This window comes from Stegostoma tigrinum, chromosome 29, assembly GCF_030684315.1.
Source record: "Stegostoma tigrinum isolate sSteTig4 chromosome 29, sSteTig4.hap1, whole genome shotgun sequence".
NCBI classification, from domain to species: Eukaryota; Metazoa; Chordata; class Chondrichthyes; order Orectolobiformes; family Stegostomatidae; genus Stegostoma; species Stegostoma tigrinum.
Genome location: NC_081382.1, coordinates 31365558 through 31382903, shown reverse-complemented (window position 1 = coordinate 31382903; position 17346 = coordinate 31365558). Strand labels below are relative to the sequence as shown.

Here is a 17346-nt window from a genome sequence, read left to right as displayed (position 1 = left end):
GATCTCCGACCCCTCACCTTAGATTTTATTACCTGGTTCTGAATTCCCAGTCATCAGGACCATCCTTTCCTTGATAATCCTGTCTAGTCTTGCTAGAATTTTAAAGGTTTCTAAGGAGCAGCCCCAGAAGCATTCTTGTAAGCACCAGTGAATATAGTCCTAACCAATCCAGTCTTACTTCCTACGTCTGTCCTGCCATACCAGGCATTGGTTTGGTAAACCTTTGTTGCAATCCCTCCAGAACAACCAGAACAGGGAGGTACACTCCCTCAGTGTGAGCTCCTTTTTCTGCCTGCTCCTATATGTAAAAATATGGGCACAATTGGGTCACCTTATTAACATCTACAATCTGATTACACAGTATTAATGCAGTCGATATGGCGAATGTATGTTCTTACAGCTAACGATAAACCATCACTCACTGGAAAAGTAAAAGAAGAGACTACCTATTCAAGAATGCTGAGTACTTTTCCCATTAAATTTGTTGTACTGCTGAAATACTTTTTGAAGTAAGTTGCACTACAAAATTCTCACAGTGGGATTATTAGTGCATGCAAGACAATATTGTTCTAAATGCTTCATTGAAGGCATTTAAATGCACAGCATGAGGATTTGAATGCTAGTTGAAATCCAAATTAGAGTCTGGATTCTCGTTTAAACCCCTCATGGATCTGAACTACCATATCCATCATCTTCAGCTCCATAACCCTCGGGGATATCTGTGCTCTTCTAATCTCTGGCCTTTTGCTCATTTTCAATTTTGATTTTTCCACAATTGGTGGCTATGCCTTTAGTTGCCTAGACACTAAACTTCAGAACATCTTCCATACACCTCCCAACTTCTCTACCTCGCCTCTTCCTTTGACAAAACTGTTTCAAACCTACATCTTTGACCAAACTTTAGGCCATATGACCCACTATTTCCTTATGTGTCTTGATGTCACCCTCTGTTTTATACTTCTGTGAAGTGTTTCATTCTGTTAAAGGAAATGTAGGCTGTTATTGCAATTACTGACAGAATGAGATATCTGGCATTGAAATGCTGGGGGTTTTGGTGGTAGCTCCTGCTATGAACACATTTTAACCAGATAAAAAGTTACATGAGCTGCATGCAGTGGGTCCCCAACTTACAAAAGTCCAACTTATGAATCGAATCCCATACAGGGATGTGTTTATATTAATTTTAAAGCTCCAACATGCGAATGTTTCGTCATACATACGAATGGCTATTTTATATTGTCCTGCATTGCATTCTGACTTGCATACAAATCAACTTGCAAATGGGCTGAAGTTATGACTGTTGGAAATCAGTCATTTCAGCTTCAGGACATTGCTGCAGGAGTTCCTCACAGTAGTGTCCTGGGCCCAGCCATATTCAGTTGTCTCATCGACGATCTCCCTTCCATCAAAAGTCCTGAAGTGGGGATCTTTATCGAAGTTTGCACAATGCACTCAGCCATTCGCAATTCCTCAGATGTTGAAGCATTCCATGTCGAAATGCAGCATGACCTGGACAACATCCAAGAGTGGGCTGAAAATTGGGACGTAACATTCATGCTGCATAAATGCAAGCCAATGTCTATTTCTAACCATTGCTTCTTGACCTATTCAATGGCATTACCATCACTGAAATTTCCACTGTCAATATCCTGGTGGGTTACTGTTGACCAGAAACTGAACGGGGCTAACCGTATAAATACAATGGTTACAAGAGCAAGTCAGAGGCTAGGTATGCTGCAGCGAGTAACTCACTTCCTGATTCCCCAAAGCTGCCAACCATCCAAAATAAAACAAAGAACTGTGAATGCTGGAAATCTGACATAAAAATCAAAATTGTTGGAGGAACTCAGCAGGTCTGGCAGCACTTGTAAAGAGACAATAGAGTTGATGTTTCGAGTCCAGTGACCCTTCTTCAGAACTGTCCATCATCTACAAGGTACAAGTCAGGAGTGTGATGGAATACTCCCCACTTACCTGGATGCCTGCAGTGCCCACACTTAAGAAACTTGAGACCATCCAGGACAAAGCAATCCACTTGATTGGTACCACATCCAGAAACATTCACTCCTCCCACCACCGATGCTCAGTAGCAGCAATGTGTTCCATTCATAAGATATACTGCAGTAACTCACCAAAGCTCCTTCCAAAACCACAGCTACTTGCATCTTGAAAGACAAGGGCAACAGATACATGGGAACACCATCACCTGCAAGTTCCCCTCAAGGCCTCACCATCCAGACTCGGAAATATACTGCCAGTCCATAAGTATTGCTGAGTCAATTTTCAGGAATTCCCTCCCGAAGAGCAGTGTGGGTCTACTTGCAGCACAGGAACTGCAGCAGCTTAAGATAGCAACTCACCACCTTCTCAAGACCATTTTTGGATGGGCAATAAATGCTGGTCCAGGCAGTGTTACCCACATCCCATGTGGGAATTAAAAAGATTGATCTTTTAGAGAGAGAAACAGAGTTAAGATTTTGAGTCGACAATTTTTCAGTAGACCTGTTCCTCATGAAAAATCAACAATTGAAGTTTTAAATTTTGTTTGTTTCTGCACAGTTACAAACTGACATGCTGAGCATTTTCACTGCCAGACTTGCTGAGTATTTCTGACAAAGTCTACTTCCATATTTGGCTAATCTCATTCTCCGACAGAGGAGTATTTCTGCTTCTTACCAACGATGTAATTCCCCATTGTTGTATAAGGTGATGATTGTGAAAGGGTTAATATTGGAGACTGCATTAAGCTGCACCCAATTTAATGATGTAAGGAATTGGGTGGGAAAAGGCAGAACAGCTTAGGATCTCAAACAGGACAGACCAATCATCTAGGTATCCTCATAGTCTTTAAAACAATGCTAACTATCTAATATAGATTATTTTGATCAATCCGTCATGACTCATCTCTGGAGCAAGTGGGTCTTAAGCCAAAGCCTCCTGGGCCAGAGGTAGGTATACTACAACTACATAAGAGCCCTCGAAATTTATAATGTAACATGTACTTGATTGCTATTATTACAATAAATTACATGTAATTTAAGACAAGACCCTGTTCTTGTCAAGACGTCTCCTCTACCCACACTCTTGTCCCAGTCAAGAATAGAGGATGGTGACAGCCAAGTGCCTCAATTACAAGTTGGTAGTGGTTGACATCACAACACATGCAACACTTCTTTCAAACACGTTTTTAAACTGTGATTCAATAAGGAGATCTGACTAAGAATTTCAATTTCTACTAATCCTTTTGTTTATGGACTTTCCTTATTGTTAGTTGTTTCACTTTATGTTTTTCTACATTGGCTAGCAAAATGGATTTAGATCAATCTCTTTCACAGCGCAATATAGGTTCAAAAAGAAGATCCTTTTACTCTGAGATGGTATAAGGACACCTTGGAATGTTAGAGCCTCACACAATAACATGCAATAGCTGAATTTCAACATTGCTGTCAACATCTAAACCTTAGTATTTTAAACTCAAACATTGCAATCATCTGACATTTATGTCTATAGATCAATTGGTTCAGCTGATTAAAGGGTGAATAAGTCAGCAATACAGACATGAAAGATTTTATCTTCAATATAGTTTGTGCTCAATCTGAGTGTTCCCTAACCATAAACCTTTTATGAACCAGGAAGTCCATTCCCTGCTGAAGACTAGATGTGCAGCATTCAAGTCAGGTGACCTGGACCAATACAGAAAATCCAGATATAACCTTGACAAAGCCATCAGAGATGTCAAGAGGTGATACTGGACCAAGCTAGAAGCTCAAACCTAGCAAACAGACTCCCATTGCCTATGGCAATGTCTAAATTATATTACAAACAAAGACACATCCCTCCCTGATGTACTCAATGCTTTCTATGCTCGGTTTGAGCAGATTGCCAGCGGCACAGTCATACCTGCCCCGACAATCCCAGACACATGTGTTCCCTCCGTCACCACCTCAGATGTCAGATTGGTCTTGCTGGGAGTCAACCCAAGGAAAGCGATGGGTCTGGACGGTGTCCCCGGCCAAGCACTCAGATTCTGTGTGGACTAGCTGGTGGAGGTATTCACCGACAGCTTCAGACTCTCCCACCTACAAGGTTAAATCCCCACCTGCTTCAAAAAGACCACCATCATCCCTGTACCTCAGAAAACACATGCAATGTGCCTTAATGACTACCACCCAATAGCTCTGGCTTCAATAATCATGAAGTGCTTCGAGATGCACATCATGGCCCACGTCAACTCCAGTCTTCCAACCTGCCTCAATCCCCAACTGTTTACCTACCAATATGACAGCACCACAGAGGATGCTATATCCCTACCCCTGCACTCATCCCTGGAACGTCTAGACAGCAAAGGCACGTATGTCAGACTCCTGCTCATTGACTGCAGCTCTGCCTTCAATGCCATTATTCACTCCAAACTTATCTCAAAACTCTGTGGCCTTGGACTCGGCTCTGACTGCTGCAACTGGATCCTCAGCTTTCGAATCCGCAGGCTGCAATCAGTGAGGATAGGTAACTGCACCTCCTCAACAATAACACTGAACACTGGAGACCCCCCAAGGATGCATCCCCTTCTGTACTCCCTTTACACCTATGTCTGTGTTGCCAAATTCCAAATGAATGCCATCTACACTGACAACTCCACTGTAGTGGGACGGATAAAAAACAACAATGAGTCAAACTGCAGAAGGGAAATAGAAGGCTTAGTGACCTGGTGCAGTGAAAACAATCTGTCTCTCAACGTCAGCCAAGCTATAGAACTGATCGTTGGCTTCAGAAAGAAAGGAGAACACGGCCCCCTCTACATCAGTGGGAATTGAGGATGAAGAGCATCAAGTTTCTTGGAGCAATGATAACTGATAACCTGTCCTGGATTTCCCATGTAGATGCAACAGTCAAGAAGGCACAACAACGCCTCTTTTTTTTCCCTCAGGCAGCTCAGGAAATTTGGCTTGTCCATAAGGTCCCTTAGCAATTTCTACAGATGTATCATCAAAAGCATACTGTCCAGGTGCATAATAGCCTGATGCGGTAACTGCTCGGCCCAGGACCATAAGAAGCTACAGGAGGTGATGTGCACAGTCCAGACCATTATGGAAGCTGACCTTCTATCCATGGACTCGATTTACACAGCTCGCTGCTGTGGAAAGGCTGCTAACCTTATCAGAGACCTATCATACCCTTGTAATGATCTCCTACAACTCTTCTGTCAGGAAAACGAAACAGAATCCCGAACACAGGCAAGAGCAGGCTCAGGAACAGCTTCTTCCTGGCCATTATCAGACTGATGAATGGACTCTCTAGCCTCAAATCTTGCTAATGTTGATCTCGCCTAGTGCACACACTGTGCAATGTAACCTGTATGCCTCTGTCTAAGTCTTTTTGATCTGTACATCCTTTGCTTACTGTGATCTTCCTGTACCAGTTGTAAACAAAACTTTTCACTGTATTTTGGCATACGTGACAATAAATCAATAAATCAGTCAATCAATTAGCTGATCTCAGCTGAATTCATGTTGGGCTAATGCTTCTGGGTTGAGAGGAAGATGATTAATGGTTGCTATTTCTTATTACTTTCCAGTGATCTCTGCTGTAAGTGCATGCATGTGGGCAATGGGTAAGGATAGAATCAGACTTATTCACGACTTGTTTATGAAAGCCTGATGAAATTCACTGTCTATTCGTGTCTCAATAAAATAGACATTTTAGTGAGATTATGACATTCATGGAACCATAAGCAAACAAGGAGGCCACACCTTCAAGAGAAGAGTGTGGAGGAAAATAGGGATAGTATAAAAGTTTGTTTATGTGAATTTTTTTGTGCTCTCAGGTTAGAATTAATAAAAACAGCAACATCCCCATGCCAGGGTAGATGACTTATTAATGGCTGATTTTCCAGTTGACTTGAACTATGTGTGTCATTAATTCTAAGACTGGCGTATCAAATGGCAAAATAGAAACCCAGTCAATTTTCGCATTAGTATTAGCTATATCCCATGCTTCAGATTCTTTTTATATTTTCAAATGTCCATCATTGTCAATCAAAACTCAATCATTTTAAACTTTGGCATATACACCTTTGTCCACCAGCAGTTCATGAATAGATTTTGGACTTGCAATACATTTAAAAATCACTTTCGCAACCAGAAAAAAATGGAGCCACCTTTTAGTGACATATTGAATGTTATTTGAACAGGATCGGTGAAAGTCCTTGGTTTGCTTGACTGAAATAGCTAACTCTAGCACGTAGTTCTTTCAATTCCAAATTGTGGATCCCACATTGTTCCTTCTAAGGATGAATTTTGAAATAATTTTAAAGATTTAAGTAAGCTCAGTAGTTTTGGGAAGCCTATATTCTAATATCATGATGATGCCATTGAAGGAATCTTCATAATCTCTACTAAGTTTAGGAGGTGTCTGTGTAAATGGCATCCATAAATTTGACTGACCGTGAGAGCAATTTGCTGTGGGTTGCATCAGTGAAGTATAAATAGATAGCTATCATGTTGCAGCCTCTAGTAAACAGTTTTTTTTATCACTGACATCTCAAGCAGCAATTATTTTCAATTTAGAACTAATTAAATTGTTCATTAGTAAGTCTGTTATCCTATCTGCATTCATCAACATTGTTTTAACTTGCAATTTGTGAGTTCGTAGAACTCTTCCTTGCTGAATTCACTTTAAAATCTTATCATTCTTTTATGTCTTCAGGTATTGACCAGTGCAGATCAATGTGTCATGAAAATGGATAAAGTTGGTTAGGTTTACTTCTCTATTATAAATTTTCATTGAGAGGAAAACTATTTTCATCAGTTTTGTGTTTAATTCAGCTAACATATGCTGACATGCACACAAAACATAAGACCCTTCTAAACAAATGTTTAGTTTAATTTTTGCTACATGGATTTCTGAACACAACAGTTACTGTTTATATTTGTGTAAAAGTTGAATCTTTTAGACTATTTTTAAGACTAAATTGATGGAGTCGACTATTACATGGATGCTACTTTTGAGGAGCTGAAATTCATGCTACAGTCCAAAAAACTGTATCATTAGCAGAAACCTAATTGATCTCTCAATGAATAAAGAAAAAAAATCACAATGAATTACAGTAATTACTGGATAAAGACAATAGAAACAAAAATGAATTAGTAAGCTTTTATTTATACATAGAAAAAGGTAAGTACAAGTATCATATGGCTTTAAATTACAATTATATAGTACATCTTAAATTGAACATGTCAGATACAAAAGTTCATTAAAATTCTGCAAAATCACGCTGTTCAACATCTTCAGCATCGAATGAAGCTTCATAATCATCAGGATGAATGATATAATCGTGGATCCTCTTCATCTTTGCTGTCCATAGTTAGAGGTAGCACATGATCCACATCTTCATCTATATCATCCCATAGATAATTGTCCTCTGTACTGTCCAATACATTTGCAAGTCCATGTTTCTTGAATGATTTGAAAATAGTGTCAGCTCTTATTTCTTCCCGTGAATCAACAATCCTTTCACAGATCAGTGGCAGTGATGGAGCCTGCACTCTGCCTTCTTTTGTTCATGCTTTTTCTCTATCATGCATCCAGTTATTCCATTTCGTTCTCATCATGCCCTTAAATGACACTAACATCTATTGGTTGCAAAACACTTGTAAGTCTGCCGGGAATTACAGTTATATCAGTGTTAACATGATCAGATGTTATCAACAACATTCTTCACATGAGGTGATCTAACTAGTACCAGATAAGCAAACTGTTTTCCTCACCTAGTCCACTAGGTTGTAAGTTCCAAACTTCCTTTATCCATTTTCTACATCCACCATCATCCATCCAGAAATTTGGATGCACATGGACGACAATTCCTTTTGGAAATTTCTCCTTGGGCAAAGCTTTTCTCTTAAAAACAGCCATTGGTTTTAATTTACTGCCATCAGCCATACAAGAAAGGACTAAAGTAAACCACTCCTCTCATGGCCATTGGTTTTCACCAATACTGTTTTTTCTTTCTTTTTTGGTTCACAGTTTGATTCTCCAGCGTGTCTAGAGTTTCCAATTCATGATACGTTGTAGCCTTCCTTCTGCCAATATCTGATTACAAGCTGGTGAAACAGTAATATTTTCTAATTCAACAGGCAGCCTTTGTGTAATCTTTGTTCTCAACTGAGGTACTAAGTTTTGCCTTCTCATGAACTTTGTGCACCATCCAGCACTTGTCTTAAAATCTGAAATTCCATTCTTCTTTGATTTGTTTCATGCATGGATTCGGATGACTTCATAATTAACGTGTTTTCCATTCTGACGATTTTCAACTACCCATTAGCAGCACTTTTCTCCAATTGTGGCCGCTTGCTAGGTTTACCTTTGTTGGCACTTCTTCATTCTAATATTTTCTGAAGTTGGTTCGCTATCTTTTTCAAGTCTCTCACAAGTTTCTCTGAAACACAACATTATCCTGCTGCTACACAGTTATTTGTCTTCTCTGCACTTTCAGTAACTTCCAGTTTAAATGCTGCTGTATATTTTTTGTTTTCTTCTGGACATTTTTATACAACATGATGAAGAAATTTCAAAACCTCAACACTGTATATGATTATATTTCACAAGTGCCTGACTCTGACCTGATGTGTATAAACCTTTGAATCAAGTTCTTCCATTTCCCTCCATTTTCTCTCGTCTACGGTCGTTTTAGTTTCTCAAACTAATATTTCTGATTTAAAAAGCTATCGGATGTCTAATTTTCATACTGTCTCACCGATCATTTCCTCATCGTAACATTTATGGACAAGATAATACCTTGACTCATAAATGTTGATCGGTTATCTGTGAAGAACTAGGGTCGACTTTTACATGAGATACATGGAAAAATCAAGACTTTTTGGCCAAAAATAGGAGGTCGACTTTTATCTGATATCAAATTTTATGCAAATATGTATCGTAGATTTATGTGTAAAACTTGTCTCTGGGTGGCAGTATAAAACCATCAGATTAGAATTAGATTTTATTGTCATGTGTAATCAAGTACAAGGATATAGGAGTTCAGTGAAAAGTGTACAATGTCACAATTCCTGGCACCATCTTAGGTACACAGGTACATAAGTACAAAATCTTCGGTACAAAACAGAAAGATAACAAAATAAAGTTGAAAGTTCAACACTGCAATCCTTCATAAGTGCTCAGCTATCCTGGGCTCACGCTCCCCACAAGGGTTCGATCTCCTCTGTGGTGGGCTTGATTTCCTCCTCATAGGGCTCAAAATCTGTGCGCATGGCACCACCACAGATACTGGGAGACATCGAGCTACCTGCTCTTGCTGCTGCCCCCACAGATGCCAGGGTCCTCTATTGCCATCACGCTGGGTTTGATTTTCCTGCACTGGGCTTGCTGTCCTCTATGTTAGGCTCGGTCTCCCCCATACTCTCCCACTTTCCCCTGCGTTGGCTCGAACCATCTAGAGATTGCTAAGTAGATTAAAGCAAGAAAAAATATGTTGTGAAGAAAGATAAAAATGGAAAAGCAGATGGAGCAAATGAGCTCTAGGAGGAGCCCACAGTGGCTGCACGATTAGTCTGCTGCCAACTTCAACATTAGCCGTTGATTCAGTAGAAAATGGACAAGGTCTGTCTGGATTTTTTCTTCCTCTCAAGTGCTTGAAAACCCTAGATGGAAGAAAGTGGTGAAGGGTCTAGGCCCGAAACGTCAGCTTTTGTGCTCCTGAAATGCTGCTTGGCCTGCTGTGTTCATCCAGCTTCACACTTTATTATCATTGAAGAAAGTGTGGTGGGTTTATTTATATATGCATAGTTTAATTTGCATAGTTATAAATATTTATATTTCTGAAAGAGATAAAAAAGAAATGAATGGGCTGAGGAGTGGATCAATGTGGGGTGTTGCATTTTGGTGAAACAAGCAAGGGCAGGACTTATACAATCAATGCTAGGACCCTGGGTGGTGCATTAGAACAGAGAGATTGAGGGCTTCAGGTTCATAATTCGTTGAAGATTGAGGGCTTCAGGTTCATAATTCGTTGAAAATTGCATCACATATAGACAGGGTGGTTAAAGAGGCATTTAGTACACTTGCCTTCATTGCTCATTCCTTTGAGTATAGGAGTTAGGATGTCACATTGAGGTTGTACAGGACATTGGTGAGGCCCCTTCTGGAGTACTGTGTACAGTTCTGATCACCCTGCTATAAGAAGGTTGTTATTAAATTGGAGAGGGTTCAGAAAAGATTTACCAGGATGTTGCCATGAATGGAGAGTTTGAGTTCTCAGGGTAGGCTGGGACTTGTTTCACTCGAATGCCGGAGGTTGAGGGGTGACCTTATAAAGGTTCATAGAATCATGAGGGGCATAGATAAGGTGAAGAGGAAGGGTCTTTTCTCTAGGGTGGGGGAAATTTCAAAACTATGGGCAATATTTTTATGGTGAGACAAGAAAGATTTAAAAAGGACACACGGTGCAACCATTTTTTTCCTGGTTTATATGGAATGAACTTCAAGAGGAAGTGCTGAATATAGATACAGTTACAACATTTAAAAGACATTTGGATAGGTCATGAATTGGAAAGGTTTAGAGGGATATGGGCTAAATATAGGCAAGTGGGACTAGTTTGGATTGGGAACATGGTCAGTATGCACGAGTTGGACTGAGGGGTCTGTTTCCATGTTTTATGACTCTAAGTAACTTTCAACACTTGTAGAGTTATGTGATCACTTTTGTCTGAGAATCAGGCAAGAGCTTTATTCACATATGGGTAGAGTTTTACTGTTATGGAAAAATTTGATGATATCCAGTCAGATGGTAGAGCGTCGGAGCGCACATCTTTTTCATTCCTGACTTTTTTAGTTGTGAACAGATGATTAGCCTTAGTACTTCTTCTTCTTCACCCCAGTCTTGGAAATTTCAAACTTTGAAACATGATCAAGTTAGGCAGGTAACAGAACTTTAATTTCAAAGAAACAGAAGTGAGTCGGAGCCTAAATAGTTTTGCTAGTTCAGGAGACTGGAAATCCTTGACTGGAAACAGTAATTGATCCCACCAACCTGAAAGAACAAAGAACAAAGAAACCTACAGCACAGGAACAGGCCCTTCGGCCCTCCAAGCCTGTGCCGATCAAGATCCTCTGTCTAATCTGTCATCTATTTTCTAACGGTCTGTGTCCATTTGCTCCCTGCCCATCTATGTACCTGTCCAAATATGTCTTAAAAGACACTAACATGTCTGCGTCTACCACTCCGCTGGCAACGCGTTCCAGGCACCCACCACCCTCTGCGTAAAGAACTTTCCACGCCTAACTCCCTTAAACTTTCCTCCTCTCACTTTGAGCTCATGACCCCTAGTAATTGAGTCCTCCACTCTGGGAAAAAGCTTTTTACTATCCACTCTGTCTATATCATGATTTTGTAGACCTCAATCAGGTCCCCTCTCAATCTTCGTCTTTCTAATGAAAATAATCCTAATCTACTCAACCTCTCTTCATAGCTATCACCCTCATACCAGGCAACATCCTGGTGAACCTCCTCTGCACCCTCTCCAAAGCATCCACATCCTTTTGGTAATGTGGCAACCAGAACTGCACACAGTACTCCAAATGTGGCCAAACCAAAGGCCTATACAACTGCAACATGACCTGCCAACTCTTGTACTCAATACCCTGTCCAATGAAGGAAAGCGTGCCATATTGCCTTCTTGACCACCCTATTGACCTGCATTGTCACCTCCTTGGAACAGTGGACCTGAACACCCAGATCTCTCTGTTCATCAATTTTCCCTAGGACTTTTCCATTTACTGTATAGTTCGCCCTTGAATTTGATCTTCCAAAATGCATCACCTCGCATTTGCCCGGATTGAACTCCATCTGCCATTTATCTGCCCAACTCTCCAGTCTATCTATATTCTGCTGTAAACTCTGACAGTCCCCTTCACTATCTGCTACTCCACCAATCTTAGTGTCATCAGCAAACTTGCTGATCAGACCACCTTCACCTTCCTCCAAATCATTTACATATATCACAAACAACAGTGGTCCCCGCACAGATCCCTGTGGAACACCACTGGTCACAGGTCTCCAATTTGAGAAACTCCCTTCTACTACCCTCTGTCTCCTGTTGCCTAACCAGTTTTTTATCCATCTAGCTAGCACACCCTGGACCCCATGTGACTTCACTTTCTCCATCAGCCTGCCATGGGGACCCTTATCAAACGCCTTACTGAAGTCCATATATATGACATCTACAGCCTTTCCCTCATCAATCAACTTTGTCACATCCTCAAAGAATTCTATTAAGTTGGTAAGACATGACCTTCCCTGCACAAAACCATGTTGCCTATTACTGATAAGCCCATTTTCTTCCAAATGGGAATAGATCCTATCCCTCAGTATCTTCTCCAGTAGCTTCTCTACCACTGACGTCAGGCTCACCAGTCAATAATTACCTGGATTATCCTTGCTGCCCTTCTTAAACAAGGGGACAACATTAGCAAGTCTCCAGTCCTCTGGGACCTCACCCGTGTCTAAGGACGCTGCAAAGATATCTGTTAAGGCCCCGGCTATTTCCTCTCTCGCTTCCCTCAGTAACCTGGGATAGATCCAATCCGGACCTGGGGACTTGTCCACTTTAATGTCTTTTAGGATACCTAACACTTCTTCCTTCCTTCCTAGAGTAAGCAAACATCTATCCCTAACCTCAACATCCGTCATGTCCCTCTCCTTGGTGAATACCGATGCAAAGTACTCGTTAAGAATGTCACCCATTTTCTCTGAATCAGCGCATAACTTTCCTTCTTTGTCCTTAAGTGGGCCAATCCTTTCTCTAGTTACCCTCTTGCTCTTTATACATGAATAAAAGGCTTTGGTATTTTCCTTAACCATGTTTTCCGGCAATATCTCATGTCCTCTCTTAGCCCTCTTAATCCCTCGTTTCAGATTTGCTCTTCACATTGAGTGTTCTAGAGAGAAGAGAAACTGTACATGGAAGATGAGAGTAAAGGTGATTTCATCTTCTGTCCTTGTCCTTCTGGATGGTAGAAGTGACTCATTTGGAAGTGCTGTTTTAGCAGAGCTGGTCAGTTTATGCAGAGTATCTTGCAGAATGTTATAGAGTCACAACAGTATGCACGTGCTGGAGCAGTTGATGTTTATGGGGTGTTGACCAAGCAGGTTGCTTTGTCCTGGAAGGTGACAAGTTTCTTGAGTGTTGCTGGAGCTGTACCCATCCAGGCAAATGGGGAGTAAATACATCATGCTCCTAATTTGTGGTTTGTAAATGATGCAACATTTTGAGGAGACAGAAACTGTACTACCTGCCTGTTATTCTAATCAGAGCATTTAAATGACTGATTCAGTAAAGTTTATGATAAATGGCATCCCTCAGAATGTTGATGGTGGGGAAGTTCAATGATGGTAATACTGTTGAATGTAAAGGGGAGATTTAATACTGTCATGTTGGAGATAGGCATTGTGCGGCAGTTGTTAGATGCAAGTGTTACTTGACATTTATTAGGCAGAGTGTAGGCTTGTGGAAATTATGGAGCACCTTGAACATGTCCCTAATGCATCTATTTATGAGAAGGAATGTGAGTGATGGCCAGGCAGCTCGGATCACAGAGGAGCACGGAATGGAAACAGTGGCTATCATTATTGAGGGACTGTTTCAGTGGAGGAGCTTCTCTCCCTCCTTTTACTTATCAGGTCACAACTACACCACCCCCAAACAAGACCACTTGTATAGGAAGATCTTTGTCTGTGTGCCCAGTATGGGGAAACCGTTATATTAATCATGAATGACATCCTTTAACTTGGTCTTTAAAAAGTCTCCACCCACTGAATCCCTCAGGTAAACTTACTACATTTGAGCCAACAGTTCCTCTGTTCCTTGACCAACCCATGGCCCCGCTCAATTCCTAGTTTTGTTTATTTCTTGTACATTAGCTTCTGAATATTTGAAAGTAATTTTTGAAAGTATGTGACAAGTAAACAGATAACTTGTTGGGTAAGCAAAAAAATTCACAATAATGTTTGAGTGATAATGGGAACTGCAGATGCTGGAGAATCCAAGATAATAAAATGTGAAGCTGGATGAACACAGCAGGCCCAGCAGCATCTCAGGAGCACAAAAGCTGACGTTTCGGGCCTAGACCCTCCATCAGAGGGTCTAGGCCCGAAACGTCAGCTTTTGTGCTCCTGAGATGCTGCTGGGCCTGCTGTGTTCATCCAGCTTCACATTTTATTATTACAGTAATGTTTGATCTTTGTTGGAGAAATGGGCCTGATTTCTTCATTGTGACTGAAAGCATCTTCCTATAAATGACTTCAAACTTGTAGGGATTTAATTAGCTCAGTTTCAAAATTTAAAATGCATATTCCACTAAAAATGTAAGACACTTCATCTAATGAACCTCCACAGAATTGGCAGCAGATGGAGAAGCTAACCAACATGTGGAGTCACGGTGAACTATTAAGTTCTTCCTAGTTGGTAGAATATCAGAAAATTCAGGCTTCAAAATGAGCAGCTTTACTATTTGATGAACATGAAATAAGTGTAAGTATATTGTTACTTCGAAAAACCTTTTGTTTGTAAACAATGTATAATAAGGAATTGAACAAGTGAAAATTGTAAATATTACGAGGCCTGAGCACTTTTATATGCTGTCACTTTAGATGCCCTCTTGGTTGGGAAGGTTTAATAAAGTTAGAATGTCTGCCTGGTGTTATTTTGTATTTTAATTCATTCATGGGAGGTGCATGTCACATTTTGCACATTCTTAATTGCCTTTGAGAAAGTGGTGCTCAGATTTCTTCTTGAACCATTACTGTGCATGTGCTGTTAGGAAGGGAGCTCCAGGATTTTGATCAGGCAGCACTGAAGGAATGGCAGTGCACCTCCAAATCAGGATGGTGTGTGGACTGGAATTGAACATGCAGGGTGGTGATGTGTCCATGCATTTGTTGTTCTTGTATAAGTGACAGAGGTCATGGATTTGATGCTGTCAAAGGACCCTTGCTGCACTGCTGCAGTGCATTTTGTAGATGCTATACACTGCCCCTATGCACTGGTGGTGGAGGGAATCAATGTTGAAGGTGTTAAACATGGTGCCTGTCAATTAAATCGCTTTGTCATGGTTGGTGTTGAGCTTCTTGAGTGTTGTTGCTGAGTTTCTTTTCTCATGTGGTGAGTTTTTCTCAGTGCAATATACAACAGAAAGATGACAGCTAGGATAGGATGGAATTTATTTTTACATTTCATTTAAGAATTTAAGGATCGAAGAGCAGCATGACACGCTTTGATACTCCAGATTTGATGGAACTTTGAGTGGTTTGAAAGATTGCTTCATGTGTGCATACCGTTTTCAAGTACGTAATGAGTCAGCACAGTATGAAATTGGAAAATAATGGAACTGAAAATATATATTTGAAGATTATGTGGAACTCAACCCTAACAAAGAGAACCAATTTAATTAGAAACAAAGGCTACACATTTGGCTGAAAATAAACAAATAGGAAATAAGGATCACATCCTCCTCATGAATAGACCAGATGCTTTGAGAAAGTGACAAAGCAATGTTGCCCAGGAGACCCCAGGGGAATGGGACATGCTTACTTTAATGAAATTCTGAAATTGCCTCAAAGCATGATTAAAGATGAGATTACACAGATTTATGTTCTATCGAAGAAAACAGTTGCCAAGTGAGACTGTTGCAGATTCCATTCTTGCCACAGTGGGTACAGTGTGAACTCAAAAATCAACCTGATAAACACATTTATAGAAAGCCTAGGCAACAATAAAATCCAGACTTGGCTTCTGAAACAATCTGCTGCAGAAGGAGGCCAGTGAAGAGGCCACCGTCATGGAAACAGGAGAGAGAGAGTTGAAAATTGAAAAGGAATTATTTTCCTCAGCTAATAGAGGATGTCCACTGGATTTCAACAATATTCAAACCACACCAGCCAGGTTTCACAGTCTGGAGAGTCAGAAATTCTTGTTGCCATGATAACAATTTATGTGCCTCAATTTCTGACCAAAGTGCCCTTAAACTTAGACAGTTGGCCATATCCAGAAGGCACACAATGTGAGAGAAATCAGTAATGGTCCAGGTCACAATAAAGTATCAAGTTGTAGTGATGCACTAGGTTGAGGTTGTCATCTCTAAGGCTAGTTCAGGAGACTGGAAATCTTTGACTGGAAACAGAAATTGATACTATCAACCAGAAAGAGCGAGTGTTACAGAGAGAAGAAAAACTGCACATGGAAGATGAGAGTAACGGGGCTGAAGATATATTTCCAGCACTCATTGTAAAAGTTAAAGTCAGAGATTCGCAACATACTTTTATCATTGATACAGCTACAGCTGGATCTGTAGTGTCAGCAAGCGAGTACATGAAATCCAAAGTCACATTGCCTTAAGCAAAGCAGACTAATTTTTCCAATAAAAGTATTCCAGTGTATAGGTGAAGTTAATGTTGGGATGAAATATGACAATGCATCCTATTACTTGTCACTAATTATAGGAACAAAGTCTTCATGTTTAAAAATGTAGGGTTAAACCTGGCCAAATTATTTACAGTGGGGATGAGTAACGTTGGTAAGTGCTAAGAGCACCAAGATTTCTGGAAAGAAGAAACAAATGGTAAAAATATACAATATTTTTAGTATCCTGATTTAGCAGATAATAGGCAGCTGTCTGTGTGGAGTTTGCACGTTCTCCCCAAGTCTGTGTGGGCTTCCTCCCACAGTCCAAAGATGTGCAGGCTAGGTGGATTTGCTGTTCTAAATTGCCTGTGTTCAGGGATGTGCAGATTAGGTTGGTTACAGGGGAAGGGTCTGGGTGGGATCCTCTGAGGGTCAGTGTGGACTTGTTGGGCTAAAGGGCCTGTTTCCACACTGTAGGGATTCTATGATAATCCTGTGAAGGTGAGTAGAAATTCTCAATGCTATCTGTGATGCTTAATTAGATAATGAATGACTGGCCTAATGAGTGTGAGCATTTCACAGAGAGAAATTAACAGAGGTTGTTTCAAGACTATATCCTATGGGTTTTGAGTCATTGTTCTATTCAGGTTTAGCAAGAGATTGTTGGAGGAATTCATCAAGAGAAAATTATGATTACCCACATTAAAACAAGAAGAAGAAGCTATATTTGGTATCCAAGAAAGATAGGGAATTTGATAAGTTGGAGAAAAGTTGAGGTGTGAATCAGAGTGAGAAATGATTCCATCCAGAGGTTATTTCATTCAGTGGTCTAACACAAGAAAACTATAGACATGTGTACATGCTGATTTTTTTTTAAAGTTGAGAGGACAGACTGTTTTGGCAGATATCTGGAGCAAGTGGATAAGTGTTGAGT

General features: G+C 40.4%; 1 protein-coding gene and 1 long non-coding RNA gene across 3 annotated transcripts in view; one reads left to right on the top strand and one right to left on the bottom strand.

The window, feature by feature from the left end:
- LOC125465495 (uncharacterized) overlaps window positions 1–17346 on the top strand; it is a 74560-nt gene that overhangs the window by 5666 nt on the left and 51548 nt on the right. The window contains exon 3 of one of the 2 annotated variants that reach the window (XR_007250262.2): window positions 14409–14543. The exons of the other annotated variant lie outside the window; for it this stretch is intronic. This is a non-coding gene — a long non-coding RNA (uncharacterized LOC125465495). The remainder of the gene's footprint in view (window positions 1–14408; window positions 14544–17346) is intronic. 2 annotated transcript variants of the gene reach the window in all.
- Window positions 1–17346, bottom strand: part of zgc:63972 (protein CutA homolog) — a 58101-nt gene that overhangs the window by 28013 nt on the left and 12742 nt on the right. The gene's annotated exons all lie outside the window — the stretch shown is intronic.